This window comes from Saimiri boliviensis, chromosome 4, assembly GCF_048565385.1.
Source record: "Saimiri boliviensis isolate mSaiBol1 chromosome 4, mSaiBol1.pri, whole genome shotgun sequence".
Lineage (NCBI taxonomy): Eukaryota > Metazoa > Chordata > Mammalia > Primates > Cebidae > Saimiri > Saimiri boliviensis.
The window spans coordinates 166,063,357-166,070,468 of NC_133452.1; the positions used below are offsets into that span (position 1 = coordinate 166,063,357).

At 40.1% G+C, this 7,112-nt stretch overlaps 1 non-coding gene across 1 annotated transcript; it reads left to right on the forward strand.

Annotated features, from left to right (window-relative positions):
- The first annotated feature begins 2,124 nt into the window (after window positions 1-2,124).
- Window positions 2,125-2,196, forward strand: TRNAA-AGC (transfer RNA alanine (anticodon AGC)). The gene has a single exon. It is a non-coding gene; the product is annotated as a tRNA-Ala (tRNA).
- The last annotated feature ends 4,916 nt before the right edge of the window (window positions 2,197-7,112 follow it).

Sequence of the window (7,112 nt, forward strand, 5' to 3'; positions counted from 1 at the left end):
TCATCTCACAGTCATATTTCTATCGGTGTCTGACTTCAGGTTAAACTCGCTCCTCTGCTGGTCGAGGTCCGCGTCCAGCAGTTCTTGCTTCCACCTGTTCCAGCTCCCAGGAATTTTAGACGGGGCTCCCACACCTGTGGCTTTGACTACTCATTATCCTGATCTGGGCTCCAGATGTTTCTGAATCACTTTAGAGCCCAGAAAATATTTATTTATTTTTGTTTTGAGTGATCTCTAAAGAATTCCTTACCCTTTGTGAGACCAGAAGTGTCACAAAAAGTGTACTAGGTAGAGACTACTTGTTGGGTAGATTTTTTTTAAAACAAGAACCAAAAAGCACAGACCAATGGCTGAAAAATATACAAGCACACACGATTATGTATGTAGTGTTCCAGTGGAGAACGCATGTCCTGAGGCTAGTCATGAGAAGGTATCAGTCAGACCCAAAATGAAGGACATTTTATTTTTAAAAATGAAAAGAAAAGGATTCTTTTTTATTTTATTAACAGCTTGACTGCAACATCAAGTTGTTAGTAAAATGACATATCAATGTCATAAAAAATAAAAACTATGCAAATATCCTACATTAAAGAAGACTAAAAAAGATATGACAACTAAATGCAATGCCTGACCATAGATGAGGTCCTGTATAAGAGGAAAATATCAGGTCAACTGGTCACTTGGAATGCAGACTGTTGATTAAATACAGCTGTTGTATCAATGTTAAATTTACAGAATTTCCTAATAGTACTGTGGGTACATAGTAAAGTGGAAATGGATGTGATGTACAAGACTTACAGGAGCGATAAGGAGCAAATGATAAGCAAATGGGGTACAATATTAATAATACCTAAATCTGGCTGGGCTCAGTGGCTCACGCCTTCAATCCCAGCACTTTGGGAGGCCAGGATTGGGGGGATCAGGAGGTCAAGAGTTCAGGACAAGCCTGGCCAACATGGTGAAACCCCATCTCTACTAAAGATACAAAAATAAAAAATAAAAAAAATAAAAAAAAAAAAATTAGCTGGGTGCGGTGGCGTGTGCCTGTAATCCTAGCAACTCAGGAGGCTGGGGCAGGAGAATTGCTTGAACCCAGGAGGCGGAGGTTGCAGTGAGCTGAACCTGCCATGGCACTCCAGCCTGGGCGGCAGGGTGAGGCTCCATCTCAGATAAAATAGTAATAATACCTAAATCGGAGTAAAGGATATATGGGTATTTTTTGTATTATTTTTATTTTTTCAACTTTTTAGTAAGTTATAAATTGTTTGAGGAAGAGAGATTGCAACGGAGGTGCCCGAGAAGTCAGCAGCTGTGAATTTGGGTTGGCTGGCCAGCTCTTTAAAATATGGGAAGCTTCCCCCACCTCCCACCACCATTCGAAAAAGCAGTACTTTTTTATTGCTTCATGGTTTCCTACAGATTGGTCGCCAAGAATCAGATGCCAGCTCTGCCTTACCTAATGCAGCTTTTATTCGAGTAACACTACTACCCCGCCCCAGCCCCACCAGCTCGGCTTAGCAGGGGGGCCTCGGAGTTTTGCCGCAGTAACTACTCCAGATGCGCGGATCTGGGCGCCTCCGCGATGCCTCTCACCCGGGACCTTGATTCCAGTTTTTTCCTGGGGATTGATCCACGACGTCTTGAGCTCGCAGGTACGTCCCCAGCCGTCACCACTAAATGTTGGGTGGACGTTCTGGGCTTTGAAAAAGGAGGTGATCTGAGAGTCTTTGTTCCAAGAAACGCGGTGCTGGGCCGGGCCTGGTCCTCGGCAGGCGAGGATCCCCTTTGACGCCCCCCGCCTCCCTTCGAGGTTCCGCACCCCGAACTCGCAGGTCTCAGCTGGCGCCCGGCTGCGGTACCGGCCTTGGCCTCCTGGGGCCTTATGGTTGAAAAAGGCAGGAAATGAAGCTGCAAAGAGCGAGAGACAGCAGATCGTCTGCTTTCAGGCTCCTTCCTTCCTTAACTCGCCGTGTTGCCTTCTTTAGACGCCGCTTGAGCAGGACCCAACTCAGCTGTTTCCCAGATCGCGGAGTTTGCATTCGCGATCTCACTGCAGTTTACTGAATCTTTAAGAAATGCTGATTATAAATCATGAAAGAAATGCAAAGTAACTCGCTTGCGCTTGGGGGTGTAGCTCAGTGGTAGAGCGCGTGCTTAGCATGTACGAGGTCCCGGGTTCAATCCCCGGCACCTCCACCAGTTTTGGGAGGGTGCACTTTCTCCTCTCAATTGACCTCCACTTTCATTTCTCCTTCCCGTTAAATAAACCTGGTCTCATTCGTAAATTTTCTGTCTGTCTGTGCAGCATTTGCACAACTCAATGTCTGTATCGCTAGCATTGCCACACCAGAAAGGTTCTTTGTAACAAGCATTTTTGCTTTGTAACAAGCATTTTTGCACATTAATCAGCCTGGTTTCTTTGGATTTTATGCCATGGTGTTATTGAAAAACAGGGGAAAAAAATGAGACCCTTTGTTTCGTTCACTTTTTGTTTTCTTTTTTGAATTCCAAAGAGTTATTGGCACAAACCACAGCATGAAGGTGTAATAGCAGAAACATATCCATGTCTCTTCTGACCTTCCAACCACCCTATACCTTACCTTTTCTTGAATCACCAGATATGGAAGTAGTGGGCCCCATAAGTATTGTGGGGTGATAGGTACATGAAGGACAATAAAATGCTGTCTCTCATACCTTGGGGTGCCTCCCAAGTTTAAGCTGAAGGAGACCGATGGGATTGGCTGGTTAAATGAAGAACTACTGCCCCTTTGCTGAAATAGCTTGGTGAGACTGTGAGAGACCAGGCATTGAAATATCTCTTGCTCAAGAAAATTTCAGTAAAAATAAATGACATGTTGAGATCATTTGACAAACACACTTAACTAGATGATGACCTTCACTGCCCCTAACACCAACAAGTATCCCACAACACCTACATATGTTAATCAATCCAAACCAAAGGTGATTTGCCTAGGCCAGAGCTAGTGTGAAGTATTGATCAAATAGATTATAGAGGAAAGAAACCAGTTTTCCCTTTTTAGCTCATTGATTTCTAGAAATTATGTTTGATTCTAATAAATAATTCTGTATAATATATAATGTTAATAGATGTTTATGAGGCTCAACATGGTGACCCATGCCTACAATCCCAGCACTTTGAAAAGCTGAGGTGGAAGAATTGCTTGAGTCTAGGAGTTCCAGACCAGCCTAGGCAACATGGAGAGACCTCATCTCTACACTTTTTTAAAATTAGTAGGGCATGGGGGTGCATGTCTGTATTCCCAGCTACTTTGGAGGCTGAGGTTGGAGGATCACTTGAACCCAGGAGGCTGAGGCTCATCACAGTGAGCTGTGATTATGCAACTGCACCACAGCCTGGGCAAACAGAGCTAAACAACTGCCTGTAAAAAAAGTGGTGGGGGCAGTGCATATGGTATGTATTCCCTATTTAAGTCTTTTTAAGGTATTTTGTGATCAAATACATTTAAATTGTTTTTCATGACAAGACAAGGATATTCATTATCTTCACTACTACTTAACATTATAATGGAGGTATTAGCCAAAACATTTAAACATGAAAAAGTAATTAAAGGATTAACTATGGATAGAAAGGGATAAAGCTATCTATCTGGGTACAATTATACATCTGAAAGCCACCCCTCAATACAAAAAAACATTTAGAGAATTTGGTAAAGAAGCTGATTGCAAAGTTAACGTAAACATACATACTCACACACACATACAAAATAACTTTTCCGTATTCAACCTTTGAAGGTTTCTGAATATCAATTTTATTTTGAAAGATGACAAATGAAGAAAAAGAATCAAGTATTTATCCTACCTCTCCTATATGGAATGTATTTCAGGATAAACATACACTTGATGAGGGAAGGATTTTTCTTCATAGGAAAAAACAGCTAATAAACGCAGGAGAGATGATAAAATTAGAGTCAACATTTTGCAACTGGCATTGCTGCACCGAATCCAGGTGACAACTGGCAATGGCTGCTATAACCATGAGGTGAAATTAGATGAAGGACTCTAGAATGGTTGGAGCAGGCTGACACCACCTAAAACCAAAGCCAAATTTTTTATCATCAAATGTGAGACAACTACATATCATGCGATTCATAATAAAGTAAAATAGAACATGCCTAGGAGCATAATAAAATACTTGTGTTAAAAATTAAATTTCTATTATCAAAAGGATAAAAATGATTTATTTAGAGTAAATATTGGAGACATAGGAATGTGTTTAATAACATTATGATGATGCAATCAGCCAAATCCAAAATGTGGAAAATTCTCCTGGACAAACTGACCTTCCAGAAATTAATGGCATGTAAGCTGGGTATGTTGGCACATGAGTGTAATCTCAGCACTTTGGGAGGCCGAGGCAAGCGGATCACTTGAGTTTGGGAGTTCAAGACCAGCCTAGCAACGTGGCAGAACCCCATCTCTACTAAGAATACAAAAATTAGCCAGGCATAGTGGCAGGTGCCTGTAATCCCAACTACTCAGGAGTCTGAGGCAGAAGAATTGCTTAAAGATAGTAGGGCTTCTTTTCCCCCAGGTTTTAAAAATAACCTTTATTTTTGTAAAAGTAAAGTGTACATTATAAGAAATTGACAAATACCAAGAACAAAGTCATCCACGATCACAAGCAGTTTATACTTTATGCAAGTGTGTCCTTCTAGGCCCTGTGTGTGTCGTCACAACATCCAGTTATATGGGATTGAGATTGTACAGTATATATCATGCTTTTTTACACATCATAAATATTTGCCAATTCAAAATTGCAAAGTTATATGAGTATTTTCATAATCAAGAATATACTGCACCAACTCAGTCTGTTAGAAAAAAAAAATGTAACCCTGCTTTTGGTGAACAAAAATTTCATAGAAGACCAAAATGGCAACATGCTTCTAGATAAAAGCATTAGTAGAGTTCCAATTAAATACTGCATTCCCTTAGTGCTCAATTTAAAATAAAACATAAAGCAACTGAATACACTCAGTATAATATTTCTAAGAGAAGTCATTAACAGATCTACATCATTAAAATATTAGCAAGAGGTATGTTTGCTTTGGATTACTTAATGTATTCCTATAGCACAGCCAAAAGAGATGCACATAGATCAGTGGCCATCGTCAAAATGGAAATATGGTCACATCTCCGTTCATCTCTCTCTTTATACTTCCTTCGGCCCCTCTGCTGCCGACCTGATGAACAAGTCCTGATATACACTGCCCAGTGGTGGGTTCACGATTCCATGTCTAAGATACAGCTTTTCTAAAGATGTTTACTAAAAGGTAAAGTGCTCACATAGACCTATGGTTACTATCTAAAACTGTGTTCTAGAAATGGAGATCCAGCAAAGAGCCTTTCCCTTCACCTTTCCTCTTCACCCTCTTCCACTGTCCAGGTGACTATATCCAGCTCCAAGAGGTGGATTAACAAAGGTCACTCCCAGAAGACAGGTCTTCCTAGAAACTAACAAAAGGATATAAAGAGATTATTTTTACTACCTCTGCTTGTAACACACTTTGAGCAAGAGGATTTACCTTTTAATATACAACAATATTAACGAAAATGCACATATAGAACAATGGTTAGACCATCTGAGCTAATCTAACTCACCTGCACAGAACTGTTCCACCTACATACTTCTTCTTCCCCAACTTGTCACTACCCAATGAATAGTCAGTATAGTCTCCAGAATATCAAATTTAACAATTCCATTCCCAAATGCAACCACTCCTAGGCATTTTTTTTTTTTAGATGGATTCTTGCTCTGTTGCCAGACTGGAGTTCAGCGGCACGATCTCCGCTCACTGCCACCTCTACCTCCCGGGTTCAAGCAATTCTCCTGCCTCAGCCTCCCAAGTAGCTGGGACTACAGGCAAGTGCCACCGTACCCAGCTATTTTTTTTTTTTTTTTTGTATTTTTAGTAGAGACAGGGTTTCACCATGTTGGCCAGGATGGTCTCCATCTCTTGACCTCATGATCCGCCCGCCTCAGCCTTCTAAAGTGATGGGATTACAGGTGTGAGCTACTGTACCTGGCCCACAATTTTTTTTTTAATGTGTGAAAGGTGTTACTTTAGTCTCTACTTTTAACCTTTGTTGTGTGCTTTTATATCTCTAGAAAGACATTTTAAATAGGACTTGTTTTCCACTGTATATACAGTAGCATTGAATAAATGGTGCACATACATAACACAGCCAATAATCTGAAAGTGTCTTCTAAATAAGAACATTATCACCTAGAATCCTTCCCCTCTGACCTCTAAATTAAGCCGGTAGACAGGTAGGAGCATCCAGAAGAGTTATAAGCAACCAATTAGAGATTTTAACAATTTCATTTTTGTGCTTTTAAGAACAGTCTATGAATTTTAACACAAAGTGTACTCAATGTATCAGTTTACTAACTCTACTTTTGTCATACCCCAGCAACCTCGTTAACATCTGGAAAGACTAGATATTGTAAATTAGGACTTGTTTGTCCATTTAGATACAGTATATACACAGCACAGTAAAAGAAAATGCAGACAAAAGGGACAACCGTCAAGCATGCCTCACCAAAAACACACTGGTATAAAGCCCTTTGCACTTTCTTATCCTTTCCCCCGAACCAGCACAAATATAATAACGTATACTGTTCAGGGAAGTGGTTTGATCCATTTCCAAAGGACAATATTTCATATGAATCAAAAGGATATCTACGATGTATTTTGTGCACTTCTAAATATCTAGAAAGCCTAGACATTTCAATTAAGGACTTTAGTTTGTCCACTGTACACACAGGAGTGTTGAATAAACTACACATAGATAACAATGGTGATATCTGAAAGTGTCTTCTAAATCAAAACATTCTAGTCTAGAATCATTAATTTCTCCCACTCCTCTCCACCACAAACCCAGTGGATATAGGCACTTGATTCACTTAGAGTTGACATTAATCATTTAACTTCCAAAAGCTGTTTTCACAAGACAGCCTTTTAATGAATCTTAACACAAAGTGTACAAAACGCATGAGTTTACTAACAATACTTTTGTCATATACTGGCAACTTATTTAATATCTAGAGACTAGACGTTATAAAATTAACT